This window comes from Petaurus breviceps, unplaced genomic scaffold (assembly GCF_028583685.1).
Source record: "Petaurus breviceps papuanus isolate PSGF00001 unplaced genomic scaffold, PetGlider_PUasm1.0 229, whole genome shotgun sequence".
Taxonomy (NCBI): Eukaryota; Metazoa; Chordata; class Mammalia; order Diprotodontia; family Petauridae; genus Petaurus; species Petaurus breviceps.
The window spans coordinates 35,847,047-35,871,505 of NW_027185903.1; the positions used below are offsets into that span (position 1 = coordinate 35,847,047).

At 38.1% G+C, this 24,459-nt stretch overlaps 1 protein-coding gene across 1 annotated transcript in view; it reads right to left on the bottom strand.

Moving 5' to 3' along the window:
- GPBP1 (GC-rich promoter binding protein 1) overlaps positions 1 to 24,459 on the bottom strand; it is a 141,907-nt gene that overhangs the window by 34,193 nt on the left and 83,255 nt on the right. The window lies entirely within an intron of this gene.

Sequence of the window (24,459 nt, forward strand, 5' to 3'; positions counted from 1 at the left end):
TTCTGAAAGTCAGCAGTAATTTTTCCTACCTAAATTTGCCTCTGCTGCTTCTATCCATTACTGTCTTTTGACCAAAGAAAACATTTTTATTCCTCTTTACTGCTGACAGCCCTACAAATACTTGAAGACAGCAATCTTCTTAAAACAGTATTTCTACCCACAAAACCTTTATTTTAATAATTATATACATACATGCACATATCCTTCTCCAGCAATGCAACCGAATCCACTACATATTTATCTCATCTAATCTCAACTCAACTGGGATCTCACAAGGCAATTCTTTTAGTCTGTCCTGAAAGACATTGTCCTTCACTTTAAATTTATTCTACATCTTTATCATGACTTTCAATCCTTCCACCCCTTCCTGGTCTCCCATTTTATATCATATACTCTTCTGGACTCACTTTCCCCCTTCTTGATCCTATGGCTGACCAATTCAACTATGATCTATCTTTGAATACTTCCTCTCTTTGTACTATCTACAATCAAGTCCTGATAAACTAACCCTAGGCTGACCCCACTGTCTATTTCACTCCTATTAACCCACTGCTAAATATAGCTAGAGTCTTGCAACTGAAATCTACTACACATCCATTTTATCCAGCTCTCCCAGGGGCCCTCACTCTGCATAGCAACTTTCTCCTTACTTCTACATTCCCAGTATCTTCCCTTTTCAAAACTCTTCTCTATTCAAGCTCCCTATTCTACCAACTCCATCTTCCTCTCACCTCATTTTTTTACTGAGGCTGTCACCGGATTCCTTTTAACTTCACAACTTAAAACACCTCTAACACAATTCCTCATTTGTTTCTTTGCCTCCAGTATCTAAGAAAAAGGTGGCCCTCCAGTTTTTGTCAAGACCAATAACCATTGTTCTGTCAATACCTTCCCTTCCCTTCATCTCCTTTTGTGTCTCTCCCTCCCCCTCTCAGTATGCCCTGGGTCCAAAAAAGCTCCACTTAACCCTGCCTTCTTGCTTCTTCATTTTACAGGTAGCTTTTAGGACAGACCAACTGCATTAGTTGCCTTTATTTCCTAACAGCCCCCCTCACTTCTCAATCCCTTGCAATCTGGCTTTCTAAACCGTCCTGACTAAGACTGCTATTTGAGTTACCAACAAGACACTTTAACCAGTAAATCCAAAAACCTTTTGTAAATTTTGATCTTGTTAACTATTCCCTTCTCATGAAGATTCTGTCCTCTGGGTTTGGTCTGTCCTGGTTCTCTCTTCCTATTCATTTGAATTCTGCTCCTTAATTTCCTTTGCTGGATCTCCATCCATCTCCCACCCACTAAGCCTAGGTATTCTCCAAACTTCTTTCAAGGATTCTTATTTTTTCTATATATATTACCCTATCTCATTTAGCTCCCGTGAATTTTATTATACTCTCATTTCTTTCCAAATCTTCAGTCCCCAATGACTCGTAAACATCTTCACCTAGATTCTTCATGATCATCTCTAAGTTAACATATACAAAAAGTACTAATTTTTCCCATTAACTTATTATCTTTCAAGTTTCAGTACTGCTATTGACTGTACCACCATTCTTCTAGTTACCCATGTTTGAAACCTTGACTCTTTTCAAGCTTCCTTTTTATCCCCCAAGTCAATCAGTTGTTAAATCCTGAAGATTCAATCCCAACTTTCCACATCCATCTGCTTCACCATTCATCCATTCAATACCTGCAATCACAAGAGTAACCTATTTGATGATTTCCCTGTTTCTGGTCTGTTCCACTCTCTGATCCCACCTCCTGTGAAATACTCATAAAATACATGTATCTGATCATGCCATTTCCATAATTAGTGCCTCTAGATAAAATATAAACTCCCTAAACTAGTATTTAAAAAGCCATCCACCTACCTAACTTCCCAGATCACCTTCATATATTCTATATTTCCCCTAAAGTAGCAATACTAGCTACTCCCTAAACTTGACTCACCAATTCCTATTTCCTTAAACAGGTGTCTTCCCATGCTTAAAATGTATTCCCTCTCCAGGTCCATCTCTTTTAATCCCTTGCTTTCTTCTAGACTCAGAGCCAGTACTCCTTATTACATCAGAGGCAGGTGGGTGGGACAGTGATTAAGAGTGCTGAGCCTGGAGTCAGGATGACCTAACTTCAAATCAGGTCTCAAAAGCTTATTAGCTGTGCAACCCTGGACCAAGACATTTGTCTGCCTCAGTTTTCTCAACTGTAAAATAGGTATAACAACACCAGCCTGGCAGGGCTGTTATGAGGAATAAATGAATATTTATAAAATATTTACACAGCACTATTATTACACATCCGTCCTATTATTGACATCTTTCCAGATTTTCCCCTTCTCCTAAAGCTCCATTACTTTGTATTTATATATGTGAGAGATCACAAAGGGTTGTTTCCACAGGCCCCAGAACAAGGTAATGAAACTTAAAGGAAACAACACTTGCCTTCTTCTCATTGGTTGCCATCAAATTTGGTGTGTAGATATGCAAAAGTAAGAGACTGGAAGATGTTTCTTTCTGACTGGGTAGAAGGATCAAATGAATAATTAGATAATAAAGGATTGTTGGCTGTCTCCAAATTTGGTGCATAATGAGGGATTGGAAAACACCATCCTCTAACAGGATACTAATTCATGAATAATTATGGTAATGAAGGATTGAGATTGCTTTGTACCAATTGGCTAGTTACTCCCAAGGAGCTTGTGAGCCCACCTAACCGACCAATGGTGAGACCAGACAGGGTCAGGATTAGGATAAGAGAAGCCAGCAAGCTTCTGCAATTTACACTCCTTGGCTGATGACCTTTGAGTGATGATGACAGCCATGCCCTTTCTCATAAGAAAGAATAAAGGACTCTTTCTGCTTCCTGATTCAGACTCGGATTTTAAAGATCTGGTAGTGGTCTCTATCCCACACATATATGTCCATATGTAGTATCTTCCTCCCTAGGCTCAGAGAAGAATGTAAACTTATAGAAGGCAAAGACTAGGTTTGTCTTTGCATCTCTAGCATTTTGCTTGGCAAAAGTACGTCTGAACTGATCTATCAAAATAATATTTTCATTCAGATGTTTTAAAGTCTGAGTTATTGTGATTAAAATACTCTTATAGGATGACAGGAGTATGTATTTGGAGTTAGAAGGGATCATAGTCCAAACTCCTGATTTTAAAGATGAAGAAACTGAGGCCTGGAGAGATTTAAAGGACTTGCCTGGGATCACACAGCTAGCATAAACGAACTAAAGGCTTCCTGATTCTGAGTCCAGCACTCTCTACTCACTAATACCATGTTGCCTTTCTCCATATCTTCCTAAATTAGGCCTAAGTTTCAATAACTTCTTAGTCTTTTATCTTTATAATTATCTAAAATAAACTTGTATGAAGCAGGAAAGAAACTGAAGTCTTTAATCTTAACCTCATTTGTAGAAGATAATTTTTTATATTTGTCCATTTTACAAAAGTAAAGGGAAAATGAGAAAATAACAGAACAGAAATTAAGGGTGGAAAGGGAGAAGTTGGATAGGGCTGATCTTCCAAAACAAAACAGTAATTAGAATGTCAAGGCTAGGAATCAGCCAGCAAAGTCAGGCATACTTTTAATTACATTGCAATAAAAACTAATGATAACTAAAAAAAAGTCTTAAAAGACTGGAACAATAAAACATTTTTTACAGTAATTTCCAACAGTAAAACATTTTGAATGTTTCCCCCACCCATAAAAGTCTAAAAAGCTATGAAATGACAGTTTAATCCATAAGTGGACCTGGAAAAAGAAAGGTAGATATAAGAATGTGTAGTGTGGCGGACAGCCAATCCCAGGACTTAGAAGAAAAATAAAGCAAAATGCTACCTGGGATTTAAAATTAATAGGAAGCTCTCAGATGCCAACAGGGAGTCAATCAAGTTCACCACAGCCAACAAAATCAGTGAAGATCAACAAAGATTAATAATCTTAAAGAGTAGCTGTCTAAAATATCCAGTTCATTGTATGAATGTAGCCTAAAGGAAAATTATCACTATTAAAGCAGTGTTTGCATTAAATATCTACAGCAGCAACTTTTGGCTGCCAGCCATGTTTATACAAATAGAAAAGCAAAGCTGTGGGGAGTGTTACAAGCTGCTAAACTAGTGACAATTACCAAATAATAGATAGGCTAATAGAGGGCTTCACTCATCTCTTTGCTTGGAAATCTCAGAAACTCCAAGTTAGTAATAATTGAGGAATACAGAAAACCCTCAAGGTTTGTAATACAAGGTTTTTAAATACAGAAAAATAGCATACACATCCTAACAGCCAATTCCCTTGATCAACAGGACACTTTTTACTAAGCCAATCTGGGAAAATATTGCTAGTGGTTTCTTTTTTTTTTTTTTTTGGGGGGGGGGGGGGGGCCCAGTGGGGATAGGGGGGAAAAGCAGGGAAGAGGGTAGAAGGGTTGGCCGAGCCTGGGAGGAAAGGAGTTATCCCTAAATAAGAGGGATAGCTTCATGCTAAGCTATTTCCATGTACTTTATTCCTTGGCAGACAAGTTTAAGTAAATAGCAGGATCAGTTTGAAAGGCTGCAAATTTTATCTTCCCACAATTTTGCCCAGTCTCATCTCTCAGATTCATCCAAGGATCATTTCCCCACCAAGGGAAGTGTATACATTTTGAAGTAAATTTTTTGTGTTAAAAAAGGGGAAGATGAGGACAAAAAAAAAAAGAGTAAAATCCCCAAATGATTAAACTCAACAATAATATGCAGCATGGAATAAGTGTTGGGATTACAAAAATAAAGGCAATCTGTGTTCTCAAAGTTTATAATACAGTAACAACCAAACTTATTACCTTATTTTTCTTTTTCTCCTTTGCCTGCCAAAAATCCCAGTTACAAAATACTACCCATATTTCCAAAATCTCCCAATCTATTGATTCCTTGTTACCACTGGCAAGAGCCCAGTACTATGCCTTAATACACCTACCTAGAAAGTTGCAATATGATAGTGAGGGATAACTTGCAGTGAAGTTTCCCCATTCTGAAACACCAAATTTAGAGTGGCTTCAGCACCCATTAGGCCTAAATTTAGAAGTCACCTGACCTTACAGGAATCTGGGACTTAGAGCAATGGAGACCCTCCCCAGGGCCACCCCAGCACAAGATATGCCAAATAAGGACAAAACTGGTTTCCTGGCCTTGCACTGGCCACCCAAGTTTCCGTGTTCTTGGTCTCCAAAATAGATTCCCGTGCTTAGATTGTGAGCCTGCCTCCCCAACAATGGGAGTGAAGGCCAGTTGGGGTTTCTGTGTGAGGGTGTATAACCATGGGCTTGCTTCCACATGCACCCTCCCTGGAAGATGCCATTTGAGCTACAGGGGTGTAATGGGAATGTAAATTTCAAGATCTTCCCTGCCCCTAGGCTAAAGTGCACCTGGAGCCTGGGGTCTCGGGGAGGCTTGTTTTTCAGTAGATACTTCTTGATTGGCCAGTGGGTCAATAAGGTTGTTACATTCTCTGAGCCAGGAGAAGGCTACCTAAGCCCTGATGTGTAGCTTTGTTTTGGGGCTCACTTTGAGAAGTGTTCTGTGATTTGATATGGATTCTGGGAAGCCGTTGTCCTGAGCCCCCCGGCTTTGAAAAAACCCAGATGTTGACTGGGTATGGATGTAATGGTTGGACAGTTTGAAATCTGTCTACTAGATCTGTTTCTGTCTTGATAATTCTGTCTGTGTACTTTGAAGTTCGGGGTGCTGACCTTTTCCCCTGATCAAGGTAAACGATACATATCTGACTGATTAAAGTAAGCTTGTTAACCCATTTTGAGTTGCTTTCCTTTAACAAAGCAGATCTAAGAACCTGTGTTGGCAGCAAACCCTGAGGACACTTGGGGTGCTTGCTGCTACAAGGGGCAGTACCCTTTCTCATGAGAAAGAATAAAGACCTTTTCTGATCTCAGACTCACACTCAGAAATCTTTCATCTCACACATGATTCTAATCAATCTAACTTTTTCCACCCCTCCTTGTGATGCATTGATCAACACTGCCAAAATACTAATCTTTCTTATGCACAGATCTGATGGTGTCACTCCACTGCTCAAAACCCTTCAATGGTTCCCCGCTCCCTAAGAATCAAGTTAAAATCCCCTTTACCTGGCATTGAGGCTTCTAAACAATCTGTCATCTAGTGGTTACAATGTTAACTCAAACTATTTTCCACTTAAACTTCTCCTATCTAGACAACTTGTCTTCTTTCTCTTACACATCCAACACTGTATCTCCAACATTATATTTACACCCACACTTCTGCCTATGCATAGGGCCCAGGGGTGGACCATATCTGGCCTCAAGGCTACAGGTTCCCCCTTCATGGTCTAAGCCTTCTGTATTAAAATCGTCTTATTCAGCTATGACAGTAGCTATTTCACAAAGCATCCTTCATCATCTCAGCTGAATTGCTGCCATCTCCCTCAGCCCACAAATATGAACAATCTCCCCTAAACTTAAAAAAAGTTTGCCACCTTACCATTTCTTTCTCTTTCACTCTACCACCAAACTCCTAGTAAAGTAAAGGGAGTTCACAATACCCTCATTTCTTTACTATCCTTGAGATCAAGGCCCTATGACTGAGCTTACTTCCGTACAATTCTACTGAATCTAGGCTTTCCCAAGTCAACAATGATTTACTTGCCAAATCAAACAGACCTCCCCCATCATCATTCTACATGAGCATTTTGAAGTTTTTTAAATTACTGACCTACTTCTTGGCCTGAACAAAGGACAAACACTTCTTCCACTGATGGCATCTTTCTGTCTACAAGCATGGGTATATTCTCTGGGTTCTCCTCACTCTCTACACTTTATCCCTTGGCAATCTTGCCTAGGTTAATGAGCTCAACTACAACCTTTCTGAAAGTGTGTATATTTGTATATATGTGTGTATATATATGTATATCAACATATACACACATATTCATTCTCTCTCTCTCTCTCTCTGATTAGATATATCTGCCTGAATGTCTAATATTTGTCTCAAAATTCATTAAAAGGGCGAGTAACAGTTTTCCTTCTGGAGGCAAGAGGACATGGGTTCAAAACTCAAACCAGTCATTAATAACCTAAGTGGCCTTAGGCAAGATTTAACTTCTATGGGCCTCAATTTTCTCAACTGCAAAATTAAACAGGTAGTATCAGATAGACTCTTGTGATCGTAATGGCAATTAAAGATTCCCCTGTATTGGCTTGGTTTTCAAATTGATTGTGTTAAAACCCAGAGTTTGTTAATCCCACCTGTGGGATGGGCTTGTTGATGTAAAAAGAAAGTCCTGAACTGGGAGGAGCTGGTGAGGTAGATTTGGAGAGACAAGAGAGAGGCGGAAGATTTTTTTGGAAGCAGCACCTGGTGGAGAGAGAGAGACTAAGAGAATTGCTGGTGGCCGCTTTGAATTGCCCTGGACTTTTGAGACCTGCCCCCTGAGCTGCCAAGGACTGAGGAGACATGGCTGTTTTGCTGGTACTTTGTCTGTCTGTTTTGATGTTGTTTTGCCAGATTTGTCCACTGGTGAAAGACAGTCCTTTTGTTGAAGAAGTCCTGGAACCTGGCTGTTCGCTAAGAAGCCCTGAGACTGTCCTGCAGACAGAGAGTGAATACTGTCCACTGGTGAGGGACAGTACTGTTGTTGCAGGGGTCTGGAGACTGTCCTGCAGACAGAATGAATACTGTCCACTGGTGAAGGACAGTGCTGTTGTTGCAGGGGTCTGGGAGCCTTTCTGTTGGTTCAGAAGCCCTGAAGAAGGATTTTCTTGTTGTATGTTTACAGAAATCCTGGGAGAGGGCTTTGCTAATGTGTTCAGGGGTTCTAGGACTGTTCTACAGACAGAGGATAAATTCATGAAGGGACTGGCAATGTATCTTGTGGCTTTGCTAAGCCTTGTCTCCCCAGGAACTAAGATTGCTGAGAACTTGCCTCCTGTCAAGATGAAGAAAAGACCTCCATTTGGGTATTAAGTGCTGTGTTTAAACTTGATGTAACTCTGGGGTAGATTCAATTGTGATCCTGGGGGTGGGGAACTTTTGACCTTATTGTGCTCTGTGATTGACAAATGAAGGTACTTTACCTATGTTTGGAAACTAATCTCCATTTGAGAAGAGGGGTTTTGTGGTGGACCAAATGAAGGTATAGCCTAGGGGTGGAGTAGTATTTAGAACAGGGACTTTGTAATTGATTGAATGATTGGAAGGTCCTGGGGTGGGGTAGTACTTGGAGATTATTTAATCACATTTAGTAAATGCTGTATTTTGAATGATGTCATGTTTTAATCTTCTCTGTTCTTGGTTTGTCACTAAATAAAATAGAGAGCACCTATGCTGGTATTTTGAACCTGGGAAGTTGCCTTCTTTTGGCATTACATTACAACTCTGAGATACCTTCCTAATCTACATCTATGATCCTATGTCCAAAATGTATCTCCTTCCCTAAATCTCTCTCATCTGTCAATTCTAGTTCTACCATTTCCTCATATTCTTAATTCCAGTCACTATCACTATCCTAGATCAAAACCTTATTACCGGAGGTGGAACCAAGATGGCAGAGTAAAAACAGGAACTCTGCACAGCTCCCGTTCCAAACATCTCCAATACCTGTAAAATGTGACTCTGCACAAATTTTAGAGCTACAGAACCCACAACATGACAGAGAGAAAAAAATTTCCCACTGAAGGCTGCGTGGAAGGCCAGTGGGAAGGGTCTATCCCACCCAGCTGGGAGCCGAGCGCAGTCCAGAGTGAGCCAGGACCATGCAGGTCTGGACTGGGGCATCCCGGACAAGCTGCATAGACTGGCCAGAGTAGACTTCAGGAGAGTGAATCACCAGCAGCTGTGGTGGTTTCCAGACTTCTCAAAGCATAAACATCAAAGAGAAAGTAAAAGGTCAGTGGGGAATTCTGTTGGAGCTGGGTGACAGAAGAGCACAGTCCTGCCCCTGGGATGAGAGGTGCTGGGGGTGCCAGCAGCCACGTAGCTGCCTCTCCAGCTCCCAGCCTGCAGATGGTAGGGAGGACCAAGAGACCATTCAGAGGGTAATTGCTCTTGCTTTGACCTGCTTGGATCTGGATCACAGTCTTAGGTGGTGGTCGTGGGGTGTGTGGCCAGTGTGCCAGAGCTTGGGGTGTCCGTAGAGAGGGCACCCTAATAGCTCTTATAACATCTGCAAAACCCCCAGCGATTTGGGACGAAGCTCTCTGTCCACTCTGGAACCAGAGTTCTACCATGGCAAAGAGCTCAAAAGTCAAGTAATTGGCTGGCAAGATGAGCAAGCACAATCAGACCACAGAATCCTTTTTTGGGGACAAAAAGGATCAAAACATGGAACCAGAAGAAGTAAATGAAGTCAAAACTCCTGCATCAGAAGCTTCCAAGAAAAATATGATCTGGTTACAGGCCATGGAGGAGCTCAAGAAGGATTTTGAAAATCAAGTAGGAGACATAGAGGAAAAATTGGGAAGAGAAATGAGAATGATGCAATAATTAAAAGTGAGTCAACAGCCTGCTAAAGAAAACCCCAAAAAATACTAAAGAAAATAACATCTTAAAAAACAGACTAACTCAAATGGCAAAAGAGGCCCAACTTAAAAAGTCAAATTGCCCACATAGAAAAGGAATTATCAGATACCATAAAACAGATCAAATCAAATGAAAAAATTGAAGGCAATGTGAAATATCTCTTTGGAAAAACCACTGACCTAAAAAATAGATCCAGGAAAGATAATTTTAAAATTACTGCAATACCTGAAAGCCATGATCAAAAAGAGCCTAGAAATCATCCTTCAAGAAATTCTCAAGGAAAAGTGCCCTGATATTCTAGAACCAGAGGGCAAAATAGAAATTGAAAGAATTCACCAATCACCTCTTGAAAAATATCCCAAAAAGAAAACTTCTAGGAATATCATAACGAAAATCCAGAGTTCCCAGGTCAAGGAGAAAATAATACAAGCTGCCAGAAAGAAACAATTTGAGTATTGTAGAAACATCATCAGGCTAACACAAGATATAGCAGCTTCTACATTAAGAGACTGAAGGACTTGGAATATGATAGTCAAAGGAGCTAGGATTAAAACCAAGAATCACCTATCCAGAAAACTGAGTATAATGCTTCAGGGGAAAATATGGTCATTCAATGAAATAGAGGACTTTCAAGCATTCCTTTTTTTTATTTTTTGAGGGGGAGGGCAGTGCAATTGGGGTTAAGTGACTTGTCCAAGATCACATAGCTAGTAAGTGTTAAGTGTCTGAGGTAGAATTTGAACTCAGGTCTTTCTGACTCCAGGGCCTGTGCTCTATTCACTGCTCCACCTAGCCACCCTATTTTCAAGCATTCTTGATGAAAAAATCAGAGCTGAACAGAAAATTTGACTTTCAAACACAAGAAGCAAGAGAAGCATGAGAAGGTAAATAGGAGAAAGAAATCATAAGAAACTTATTAAGGTTGAACTATTTACATTCCTACATGGAAAAAATGATAATTTTAACTCATGAGACATTTCTCAGTATGAGGATAGTTGAAGGGAATATATATGTATATATACACAAATGTAGTATAGGAGGGTATATGTGTGTATAAATACATGAGTGTGTATATGTGTGTACATGTATACATAGAGAGAAAGCACAGATCATTTGAATAAGAAGGAATGATATCTAAAAAATAAAATTAAGAAGTGAGAGAGGAATTTATTGGGAGAAGGAGAAAGGGAGAGATAGAATAGGGCAAATTATCTCATATAAAAAGGCAAGAGAAAACTGTTACAATAGAGGAGAAGAGCAAGGTGAAAGAGAATGGGTCAACTTTACTTTCACTGAATTTGGCTTAAGGAGGGAATAGCATACACACTTATTTGGGTATCTTACCCTATAGGAAAGTAGGGGGGAAGGGGTTAAGAGGGGGGATGATATAAGGGAGGGCAATTTGGGAGACACAGTAGTTAGAAACATACATTTGAAAACAAACAGGGTCAAAGAAGAAAAAAGAATAAGTGAGGGGTGGGATAAGATGGAGGGAAATATAGTTAGCCTTTCACAACAGTATGGAAACTTTTTGTGTAACTACGCGTGTACAACCTATACTGAATTGCTTATCTTCCTAGTGGGGGTGGGTGAGAAGGGAAAGAATCTGGAAATCAAAGTTTTAAAAACAAATGTTAAAAAAAAAAAATTGTGGGGCAGCTAGGTGGAGCAGTGAATAGGGCTTTAGAACTGGAGGGAGGAGGACCTGAGTTCAAATCAAGCCTCAGACACTTAACATAAAACTAGCCATGTGACCTTGGGCAAGTCACTTAACCCCAACTGCCCAACCTTTCCCCCTCCAAAAAGCAAAGAAAAAAAATGATAAATTAAAAAAAATTTTTTTTACATGGGAAATAAGATATATAGGCCCTAGGGTACAGAAATCCATCTTGCCCTACTAGAAAGTTAGAGGGGGTATGAGAGAGGATATAAGAGAGAGCAGACTGGGAGAAGGGTATTCAGTAAGTTTGCTATCTCGGGGTGGTGGGTAGAGGAAAGATGGGGAGAAAATTTGTAACTCAAAACCTTGTGGAAATGAATGCTGCAAACAAAAATAAATTTTTTTTTAAATCCTCATTACCTCTTGACTACACTTCTCACTTGTCTGTAAGTAACTCCCCCCCCAAAATATTTATCATATACCTAATAAATTAATCTTCCAGAGACCTATGTCATTCTTCTATGCAAACATACTCACTGGTTCTCTATACTATGAATAAAATGGAAGCCCTAATTAGGGGCTAAAAGAGAAGTGGGAAGGGGGGAAAGGGTTAATTGATAAAAGGCAAAATAAAATTTGATTATAAATTTCAGAATAAATTATAATAAAATTGAAAACAAATTTACATTAAAATATCAATTAATCAGAATATAAGGTAGAGCTGAAAGAGACCTCAGAATATTTAAATCCAACCTGTCCCTATATGTATAAAAATAACCTCTACAACAACTCTATCAAGTGGTCATCCAGCCTTTGATGGAATACCTTGGGGAAAACATCCATATCCTCCCTAGACAAGTCATGACATTTCTAAAAAGCCCTTAAATTTCATTTTACTTTATTTTTTAAAAATTTTCAAATGCTTTATTAACTTCTGATTTACATTATTCATTTCTGCCAGATTTTGAGTTACAAATTTTCTCCCCATTTTCCCCCTACCCACCCCCCCAAAATCCCACAGAATATCCCCTCCTCCAATCTGCTCTCTCCCATATTTTCTCCCATACCCCTTTCGACTTTTTCAGTAGATCTCTATGCTCCAGTGCCTATATATCTTATTTCCTAATTACATGTAAAATAGTATTAATAATAGTGTATGTATATATATATATTTATTTATTTATTTATTTGAGTATTTGATTTTAAAACTTTGAATTCCAGATGCATTACCTTCCTCTCTTGTCTCCCACCCTTACTGGGAAGATAAGCAGTTCAGTACAGGTTGTACATGTGTGGCTAATGAACAACAATAACATACCGTGTTTCCCCGATAATAAGCCCTCCCCCGAAAATAAGCCCTATTGAGATTGCTACTGTAGTGAAGGTAATCCCCTGCGCTACACGCTACATTACGGTACCCTCTGTATGTACCGGTCCCCCCAACCCCCCGGGTGAAACGCACGCTCCAAGCTGCATCCAATCAGAGCTGCAGCAGTGAGCACGTCATCCTGTTCTTCCCCAGTGATTTGCTTATTGAATAAAGGTACATTTTTTTGTTCACATTTACCTGTTCATTAAAATTGCTGTCAATGTTCATTAAAATAAGCCCTCCCCTGAAAATAAGCCCTCTGGTGTTTTTCTGTCCAAAAAAATAATAAGACAGTGTCTTATTATCGGGGAAACACGGGTAGTAGATATATTGTAAAAGACTGATTATATTTCCCTCCCTCCTATCCCAACTCCCACTTGTTCTATTCTCTACTTTGATCCTGTCCCTTTTCAAAAGTGGGTGCTTCCAACTTCCCTCCCCCCCCAGCCTGCCCTCCCTTCCATCATTCCCCCCTCTTATCCCCTCACCCCCCCTACTCTCCTGGAGGGTGAGATACCCTATTTAGTGTGTATTTCATTCCCTCCTCAAGCCATATTCAATAGGAATAAGGTTGACCCATTCCCTTTTGCCTTCCTATTCTTCCCCTCCATTGTAACCATTTTCCCTTGCCTCTTCTATGAGATAGTTTACCCCATTCTGTCTCTCCCCATCTCCTCTCATTATATTCCTCTCACCTCTTAATTTCACCTTTTAAGTATCATCCCTTCCTGTTAAATTGGTCCTGTGCCCTCTATGTATACCTGTAAACATATATACACACGTTCACATATGTATTCATATGCCCATATACCCTCATATATATATATATTTCTATTCACTTCAACTACTGAGAAAAGTTTCATAAGTTACAATGATTGTTTTTCCATGTAGGAATGTTAATAGTTGAACTTTGATAAGTTCCTTATGATTTCTTTTCCCTGTTTACCTTCTCATGCTTCTCTTGCTTCTTGTATCTGAATGTCAGATTTTCTATTCAACTCTGGTTTTTTCAGCAAGAATGCTTGAAAGTCCTGTATTCCACTGAATGACCATATTTTCCCCTGAAACATGAGACTCAGTTTTGCTGGGTAGGTGACTCTTGGTTTTAATCCCAGCTTCCTTGACCTCCAGAATATCACATTCCAAGCCCTTCGATCCCTCAGTGTAGAAGCTGCCAGATCCTGGGTTATCCTGATTGTGTTTCCACAATATTCAAATTGTTTCTTCTTGGCGGCTTGTAATATTCTCTTCTTAATCTGGGAATTCCGGAACCTGGCTATAATATTCCCAGGAGTTTTCTTTTTGGGATCTTTTTCAGGAGGTGATTGGTGAATTCTTTCAACCTCTATTTTGCCCTCTCGTTCTAAAACATCAGGGCAGTTTTCTTTGAGGACTTCCTGGAGGATGCTTTCTAGGTTCTTATTTTGGTCATGGCTTTCAGGTAGTTCAATAATTTTTAAATTATCTCTCCTGGATCTGTTTTCCAGGTCAGTGATTTTTCCCATGAGATATTTCACATTGCTTTCTATTCTTTCATTTGTTTGGATCTGTTTAACAGCATCTTGATTTCTCATAAAGTCATTAGCTTCCATTTGCTCCAGTCTAATTCTGAAGCAATGATTCTCCTCAGTGAGCTTTTGAGATTCTTTTTCCATCTGGCAAATTCGACTTTTTAAGGCATTCTTCTCCTCATTGCCTTTTTGAGCCTCCTTTGCCATTTGAGTCAGTCTGTTTTTTAAGGTATTATTTTCTTCAGTCAGGCTGTTGACTCTCATTTCATAATTTTCTTGCATTGTTTTCATTTCTCTTCCCAATTTTTCCTCCACTTCTCTTATCTGCTTCTTAAGGTCCTCTATGGCCTGTAACCAACTTGTATTTTCCTTTGAAGCTTTTGGTGCAGGAGTTCTGACTTCACTGTTTTCCTCCTGTTCCATGGCTTGCTCCTTCTTATCCCCAAAATAGGAGTGTAATGTTGGAATCTTCTGTCTGCTTTGTTTCCTTTGCCTGCTCATTTTGCCACTCAATGATTTGACTTTTGGGCTTTTTGCCACAGTAGGACAGGGGAGTTTTCGTCCCAAACGCTGGGGTTTTCTCAGCTGCTGGAGGTATTAGATGGGTGCCCTCTCTGAGGTCTCCACACACTCTGGCAAGCTGGACACACACCCCAGGACCTCCACCCTAGACTGCAATCCAGATCCAAGCAGGTTAAAGCAAGAGCGATTACCCCTCAGACTGGTGCTTGGTCCCCCTACACTCTGCAGGCCAGGAGCTGAAGCTGCCATGTGGCACTGGCAGGCTGTGCTGGTGTCTCAGAGGTTTCTCGCCCCGGGGGTAAAAGCCACACACTCCCACTTACTGGGTCCCAAAGTCCACACTGCACTGGCCTCTCACCTTGTCCTTCGCATCTATGTATTGATAAATCTGTAAAGGGCCACAGCTGCTGCTGATCTGGAGTACCTCTGGCTGGAGGCTGGTCAGGCCCGCCTTGGGGCTAAGGCCTTGGTGTTGGGCTGGGCTTGGCTCCCAGAGTGCTGTGCTGGCCAATCCCTGCTGGCCTGCTGGGCTGTCCTCAGCAGGAGGTTAGCTTCTCTGTGTCATTTTGTGGGTTCTGCAGCTCCAAAGTTTGTTTAGAGTTCCCTTTTTACATGGATTGGGGAGGATGGAAGCCGGAGCCGTGGGAAGGTTGTCCTTCTACTCTGCCATCTTGGCTCCGCCCCCCCTCTCCCTTACTTTATTATAGAGATGGACAGCGGAGGCATCCTTGAACTCCTGGGGTATAACCTCTTCTTACCATATAACCTGGAAAATTTAAGTCAGCTTTTGTATGAACAATTCCTGGTCATGGTACCCCCACCTCTTTGAATCTTAACTGGAATGCAATGAGCACCAGGTGCTTTGTCACTAAAGGAGCCTAATGGCATTCAAAGCCTCTTCTGTAGTTGGAACTTCAACTAGGGAGGGTTTGACTTCAACCTGAGGTAAATGGTTGAAGATTTCAGCATTGTTTGATGATGATCTGTTGAGAACACTATGGAAGTGTTTAGCCTATCTCTCTAGGATTACATCCTTATCATCAGCTCTGTGTAGCTGAGATGTACTGTAGATCTTTGGCCCATAAATATCCTTCAGGGCATCCTAAAAAGTATTTGGATTGTTACTAGCAGCTTAAAAACTAAATTTCTTTTGCCTTCTTACTGAGCCAAAAATCCTGCATCTCTAAGCTCTTTGCTTATACTTTACTTATGATGTAATTAAATTATGCCCTCTTAGAGATGGATGAACTATCCTGCTGATAAACCCTGTAGAGTTCTTGTTTTTCATTTAGCTGCTTCTGAATTTCCCCATCATTTTTGTCAGACCAGTATTGATGGTTGCCAGTGTTCTGAACCAGAAGAGTAAATGCAGTGCTGTATGCCAAATGTCTGAAAGCTGCCCACTCCTTTTCAGTTCCACTGTTGCTAACTGTGTGTTGGCTCAACTTTCCCTCCAAGTTAGCAATAAACTGCTCCTGCTCAGAGAATAACTCTAATTTGTTGACATTAATTCTTCTGGTAATCATTTTGCCTTGGGGGTCTCTGGTTTTGTTGAATGTGAATATTTAACTTGTATAAGATAAGTCTATGGTCAGTCCAGCACTCTATCACACATTGCCTGTTACTCTCACATCCTGTCTCTTCTTACAATGACAGTCTTTTTTTTTTTTTTTTTTTTTGCTTTTCAGAGGGGGGAGGGTAGGGCAATTGGGGTTAAGTGACTTGCCCAAGTTCACACAGCTAGGGTTTTTTTTTGGTGTGTGTGTGTGTGTCTGAGGCCGGATTTGAGCTCACATCCTCCTGACTCCAGGGCTGGTGCTCTATTCACTGTGCCACCTAGCCGCCCCAATGACACAGTCTTTTAAATGCTAGTGTTTTCTGTGAGGATGCATCCGTGACTTGTAACAAAGACGTTATCTTTAAGCTTTCCATACTTTTAAGATAAAATTTCCCTGATGGGTATTTTTAAAAAAAGGCATTTTGGGTGTAAATTTTTAAATTTTAAGCTTTAATACAAAATAAAAAAAGAAAAGAAGAAACAGAGTTAAATACCAAAACTAAAATAATACAAAATAAGAAAAGAAACAAAAAGCATTGCCATGTCCACAGTAGAACATGTGAGGATTGAAAACATACAGCAAAAAATTTCCATTTCTAGACAGCTTATGTAATACACACTATGCGTTGTTGAGAACTGTTCATCTTTTCTCTGCTTCCTTGTAAATTTTCTTTCTCTGCTCTGCACTTTTTACTTTGTTCCCCTCTTCCCCCTAAGACTACAATTAAGCATGTATGCATGCATGTATACATGTGTGTATATACATAACAGTATACATGTACATCTACATATACACGTGAATATGCATACATACAGACATATATAGACATACACAAAATATAAATATCTACATATTCATTTGTATTCCTGTACATATATACACTTACTTATGCAGACATATACTTAGATATCTATAATCATACTCCTATATAGATATGTACATTCATATGCATCTATATAAGACCATGCTATACTTAATTTGTGCTCTGTTTCTCTGAGAGTGGATAACCTCTTAACTTTGTAAGTCCAAGTCTTTAATATTTTTCCAAGTTCGACTCGTCATTTCCTATACCACAGCAATATTCTAACTTTACACTGTCTGGTTATTTAAAATTGTACAAAATAGCATTGACGAATACAGCTGACATTTAATCTTTAGATTAAATCTATTTTAGCCATAAGTTTTTTCTGAGATAATGATTACTGCCCCTGCTCTTTTTTCCCTAAAATTCTACTCCTGATCTTTATTTTATGTTTGTGCATCTCTTATTTCCTATCCCTCTTAACTCCTCTATTTTACTTCTACCTGCTACCTTGCCCTCCTGTTAATCTGTCCTTCCCTTATCCTTCCATTCCCATTGATCTAAACAACCTTCTATACCTCCCTTTAACCTATTCTCTCACCCTCCCCTCCAAATATACTTCCTTTCTCCTCTCCTTCCTCTCTATCCTCATAGCATTTTTTCTTTCTGAATTTAGAAGACTCATACTCTTATAGATACTTGTTTTCTTCCCTTTTGAACTCATTTCTGATGAAAGTAGGTTTCCAGAACTACCAATTCTGCTTCCTCGTCTAATTCTTCGGTGTCAGTTCTTCCTCTCGCACCTCTGTGTATAATTACTCTTTTTAGCTGTTTGTAAATGGTTTTATTTTTTTAAATCATGTCATACTTGGGTCTACCCCAATCTTTCTTATGAACTACCCAATTATTAATAATAATCTTAAGACATGTTTTACATTTCTCATAAGAAAGGTAACCATTCTGTTCTTATTGAGTCCCTTGTAATTAGTTTTTGCTATGTACCTTATATTTCTCTTGATTCTTGTATGTCAAATCTATTAAGTTTAGGGTGTTTTTGTTTTTAAACAAAATCCTAAAAGCCTTGACAATTGTGTCCATTTTTTTTTTCTCATTCAGGATTATACTTAGCTTTGCTGGGTATGATATTTTCTCCTGGAACTCCAATTCATAGTGTTCTAAGACGGTCTTTTAGTGTCACTGTTGCTAGGTCTTGTGTGATTCTAATTATGGCACCGCCATATTTTTTCTTTTTGCCTCTAATATTTTATCCTTGATCTGGGGGTTTCAGAATTTGACATTCTAAGGCATTTTAGTTTTTAAAAAAGGTTTTAAGATGATATTTTTAAAATCATTTTTGTGGAAAGATGGTTTTGTGCCATCTTTATTTTTCCCCCAACCTGGGGAAGCACCCAAAGATGGAAGGAAATCTAAAAGGAACCCCAACTCAGGCTTTTCCTAGAGTGTTTTTCTCCCTTCTGTCATTAAGGTTCATTTCAGGCTATTAGATGAAAAGCATGTGTTGTAATGGAAAGAATAATGGATTTGGTCACAGAAGACCACCACAGGTCTTAGTTTTTAGCCCTTGTTCTACTACCTCCTGATTGTGAGCTTAGATGCTTCTTGAGGGAGGCAGGGTATAATGATGAGGATGATTTTTTAATACTTATGCATAATAATAGGTATTTAATAATGTTGAATTTAATTAAAATGAATATCTTTAATAACAGAAAATTCTGTACTGTGGTGACAGGGAAGGTAATTTATTATACAGTGAAAGGGAGGGATTTACCTTAGTTTTAGTTAAGGTCATGTATGCTAGGTAGTTTTATGTATAAGGCAGGTTGCAAGGATTGAGAAAACCAGGTCATATTGTAGGAGTCTGCATAACTATTATACTTGCCTCATCTAATCTTTTACCTACTCTAATCTTTTCATCTCCATAACCTCCAAACTGATGTTTCAAAGTGGAGAAAAGAATTGTTGTGAAGAAAGCTTTGTTGAGTGAGCGTGTGCGTGCGTGCGTGCTTGTGTGTGTGTGTGTGTGTGTGTGTGTGTGTGTAATTTGAGTAATCGTTATCCTTCATTACCCCATACCCACTAAGTTTCCTGGCTCTATACTCACATGTTCCTTGCCTAGTCTCTTCATAAGTTCTGTTTCTAATTGCTTTCACCCTGTCATTGCTGCTTGACTGTAACTGGGATCCTAAATGAAGTCTGTTGGTCAGTTGCTTGCAAGGTATAATCTGGTTTCCCCACTCCTTGCAATATACTTTATACCCAAAGCTCATTATTTTATGATAGTCACCCCAAAATATAGGTGTACTTGGTCTCTGCATTAAACAAGTCCAATATGAAAGCTCACATTTACATAAGATAAAATAGGCTGTTCCATATTTGTTTTACTTAAAGGATTTCTTAACTTTTTGTAAGCATTTGATAGTGTCCCTTTGAATATTAGGTCCTTATCTGACATTTGGCTTGTAAAAACTTTACATAAATGGTTTGTTATCATATCAGCTATACAAAATGAGGTACAACTGTAAAATAAAATATTTTACCTGCTTTGTACTCTTAATTTTTGTTGATATGTTTTTTTTATCACCTTTATGTGTGTGTGTAATTATTTGCACATTTCCTACCTCTTACTGCCAAACATCATCTATTGTAACAAAGAATGTAAAATAAAAGGGGTCTTGGGGAAGTGTTAGGAAGTAAGCAGTTCAGTAAACCAATACATCTACCATCTGTGACAGTGTATATTAGGAGTTCATAACCTTTTTGGGGGGTTTTACCCCTTTGGCAGACTGGGCCCCTTCTCAGAATGTTCTTAAATGTGTAGAATACAGGATGTAGGAACACAAAGGAAACCAGTTATATTGAAATGCACTCATAAAAATATTTTTCAAAACAAGTGTCTTTCCCCCTATTTAATCCCCACCTTACTCTCTGCTAGGCCCTTTACTTTCTGAGAATATAGAGATCACTTTCTCCTCATTGCTAGCCCTTGATTTGACCCTGGCACACTCATTTCTCTTTATCCACCTTATCTTCTCCCCTCTCATCATGTACCTCCTATGTTGTAATGTAGTCCCACAAAGTATTAACCTTCTGTCCATAATATCCCTGTCTCCTTGTGTACATTTAGAAAGAAGTGGTTATTACCCTATTGATATTAATGTCCTTGTCTGCTGCATTTATTTACTCCTCTTGCATTTCTGTTATTTGGGGTATTTGAGAGGCAAATGATCAGTTCTGATTTTCATTTTAAAAATGTTCCAAAAGTTTTTTTTATTAGATTTCCATCTTTTGTCCTGGTTAAGCTTAGCTTTGCAAGATAGGTCACCTGAGCCTAGGTCCTCAGCCCTGTTGGACTTTGGTTTTTGGGTTTTTTTTGGAGGGGCAGTTGGGTTTAAGTGACTTGCCCAAGGTCACATGGCTAGTTCCTGTGTTAAGTGTCTGAGGTCGCATTTGAACTCAGGTCCTCCTGACTCCAGGGGTTTTGCTTCATTCACTGTGCCTCCCATCCTGTTGCACTTTGGAACACATTATTCCAGTCCATTCTTTTTCCTAGTGAATGTGGAATAAATAGTCTTGCATTATTCAAATGTCCCTTCCTCTGTATTTGAAAGCCTTTCTCTGATGGCTCCCTAAATGTAACCACTATGTGCATTGGTCTTCCTGTTCTCCCCACCTCCCAGGTGATCTGTGTATATTTTTTTCCCATTTATTCAATTTATTTTCTTTGTCCTGGGAAATCCTCTTCTATTATTTCTTTCATTAAGGTGTTAAGGTCTGCTCCCCCCCCCCCCCCCCCAGTTGTGTTCTTCTGGGAGACCTATGATCTTTAGGTTGTTGCTGCACATCCATCCTGTCTTTGAGTTTGTTATATTTTGCTTGCATGGTGAGCGTATTCCTTTTTGCTTTTCTTATTTTAGGTTGTTCTTTAGGTCTGTGTTTTTACATTCCCAGACTTTGCTGTTCCCTGTTTTGTTTAGGTTTGCCATTGTAATTTTTTTTTTATTCTGCCCATTGTTTTTATTTTGAATGACATGAATTCTGCTCTTTCATGCTCATTTCTTGTTTAATTCACTCAGGAATAATCTGTTTTCTTACTGTATACTCTTAAAACTCAAATATGTTGATACTGAATTAATCCCTTACGACTCTCAAACTCATGATCTGCTATATTTTGGCTTTGTATATATATATATATGTGTGTGTGTGTGTACATACACAGATCATGTTATATATATAGCGTACATATGTTCTTTTGGTATCTTCTAAAATGAAATAGAAAATGGTTTTTAAATTTATTTTTAATGTCAGCAATACTTAAAACTACAATAGTTTGAGCAAAGCATAAAGTAATTTGGAGGCAAGTGGTTTAGTTATTTGGTTTATTTAACCTCTTCCTATCTAGGATTGCTTCCCTACTCCCATTAAATATGTCCAGGATTTGTTTAGAAACCTTTCACTAGAACCTGTCGTCCTATATCTCTACTTCTCTCAGTCAAACTCTTTGATGTAATTTTGTATTTGCTGTTGCTACTTTTTCCTCTCATTCATTCAGTCCTCACCCCTTTGCAAACTGGCTTCTAACATGTCACTTTCAACCTGAAATCACCTTTTCTAGTTATCAGTGATTTCTTAATTGCCAAAGCTAATAGGTGGATCATTCTTCTTTACCTATATATTTACTGCATTTTGACACTATTGACCATCTTTTCTCTTGGTTTACCTAATGGGTAAAACTGCTGCTTAGTCGTTGCTGGTCCATCATCTACTACACACTCAGGCTGTCTTCTTTTCTTCTACTATACTCTTTATTTTGTAACTTTTATCAGCTCCCATAGGTTTAACTGCCATCTTTATGTATACGACTCTCATATCTCTTCCCCTGCTTCTGTCCTGTATCAATTGCCTATGAATATTTCAAAAGGATGTCCAGAGACATGTTAAACTCAGCATATCCCAAACTGAAATCATTTTTCTTCTTAATTCAGTCATTCTCAGTCTTTCTGCTGTTTTAAGATTCCTTTGGTAGTCTTGTTGAAGCCTATAGACTCCTCAGAATAGTGTTTTGTATTTTTATTTTTATGTTCTTCCCTCCACCATGTTTATCATTTGACACAAACGTGTAAAATAATTCTGTACATGCTTTTATTTGTCAGTTCTTTCTCTGGATGCAGATAGTAGCATCTTCATATGTCCTCTGTAGTATTTATAATGGTCAAAATGACTTAGTTGCATAAAGTTGTTCTTAAAACACTGTTACCATATGCAGCGATCTCTTGGTTCTGCTCATTTTGCTCTTCATTATTTTGTGTGAGTCTTTGCATGTTTTTCTAAAATCACTGAGCTCATCATTTCTTGTAGCACAGTAGTATTCCATCACAATCATATAGCACAACTTGTTCAGTCATTCCCCATTTGAAGGGCATCCCTGCAATTTCCATTTCTTTGCCAAAGAGAGCTGCTATAATAAACATTTTAGAATGTATAGGTTCTTTTCCTTTTTCTCTAATCATCTTTGAAAATGGACCAAATAAATATTGCTGGGTCAAAGGGTATAGGTAGTTTAATAACTTTGGTCGTAATTATAGATTGCTTTACAAAATGGTTGTATCAGTTTACAATTCCACCAGCAATGAATTGGTGTCCCAATTTTTCTATGTCTACTCCCAGCATGTGTTGCTTTCTCCTATAAATTTAGCCAATCTGATAAATGTAAAATGATGTCTCAAGGTTGTTTTAATTTATATTTCTCTAATCAATAATGATTTAGAGCATACTTTCATGACTGTTAATTGTTTTGATATCTTTGTTGGAAAATTGCCTGTTTATATATCCTTTGACTATTTGTCAATTAGTATTCTTATAGATTTGACAGAGTTCTTTATATGTTTGAGATATGAGATTTTTATCTGAGAAACTGTCTATAAGATTTTCCCCTCAATTTTCTACTTTCCTTCTGGTGTTGGCTACATTTGTTTTATTTGTACAAAACCTTTTTAATTTAATATAATCAGAATTATCCATTTTACACCTTACATGTTCTCCATTTCTTATTTATTTATGAATTGTTCACCTGTCCATAAGTGTGATAAGTAATATATTCCATGTTCAAATTTTCTTGTAATATCTCTATATCTAGGTCATGTATCCATTTTGACTGTATCTTGGTAAATGGTGTATAGGATACTGGTTTATGTCTGATTTCTGCTGTATTGCTTTCTAGTTTTTTCAACAATTTTTTACCAAACAATGAATTGTCCCCAAATTTTAAGTCTTTACAGTTGTCAAATACAAGGTTACTATATTTATTTGCCGGCTGCAAATTGTATGTCTACATTTTATTCTTCCCTTCCCATGTTTACCATTTGTAATATAATATATACTGTTTCTTAGCCAGTGCTAGATAGTTTTGATAATTACTGCCTTATAATATAATTTAAGATCTGATAATACTAAACCTCCTTCCTTTTTATTCTTTTTCATTAGTTTCTTTAACATTTTTAACTTTTGTGTTTTTCCAAATGAATGTGATCTTTTTCTAGTTCAGTTTTCTATTTTTTAGTTAAGTAGAATTTTTTTTTTTGGTAATTAAATTGGGATGGCATTTAAATTAATTTAGGGAAAATTGTTATTATATTGGGCCTGCCTACTTATGAACAATTAATGTAGCAATTAATAATAATGAGCTTCCTAAGAAGAAAGCTCCAGGACCAGACAGATATCTACAAGTGAAATCTATCAAACATTTAAAGATAACTAACTACAATATTAAATAAATTATTTGGAATAATAGACAAAGAAGGGATCCTACCACACTCTTTTTATGAAACAAATATGATAACTGATACACTCAACCAGTAAGAGTAAAAAAAACAGAGAAAGAAAATTATAGACCCAATTTCATTAATGAATATGGATGAAAAAATCCTAAATAAAATACTAGCTAAAAGATTACAAACAATATATTACAAGAATCATACCTTATGATAAATTGGGATTTATACCAGGAACACAGAGATGGTTAAACATAAGGAAAACTTCACATAATTGATTATATCAATAATAAAATTCCAAAAAGTCATGATTCTATCAATAGATGGAAAAAAAAAACTTTTGATAAAGTAAAACTCTTAATTTCTACTAAAAACATGTGAAAGCATAGATATAAATGGATTTTTCCTTAAATTGATAAAAATCATAGAAGCCTTCAAAGTGAGATCAGGTGTGAAACAAGGTTGTTACCAGTATTATTCAATATTATATTGGAAATCCTAGCAATAGCAATAAGAGAAGAAAAAAAAATTATGAGGAATCAGACTAGAGAATGAGATAATAAAACGATCCCTTTTTGTAGGTGATAATGATGATATACTTGGAAAATTCCAAAGACTCAACTAAAAAGTTACTTGAAATAATAATTTTAGCAGAGTAGCAGGGTAGAAAGTAAATCCACATAAATCATCAGTATTCCTATATATCAAAAACAAAA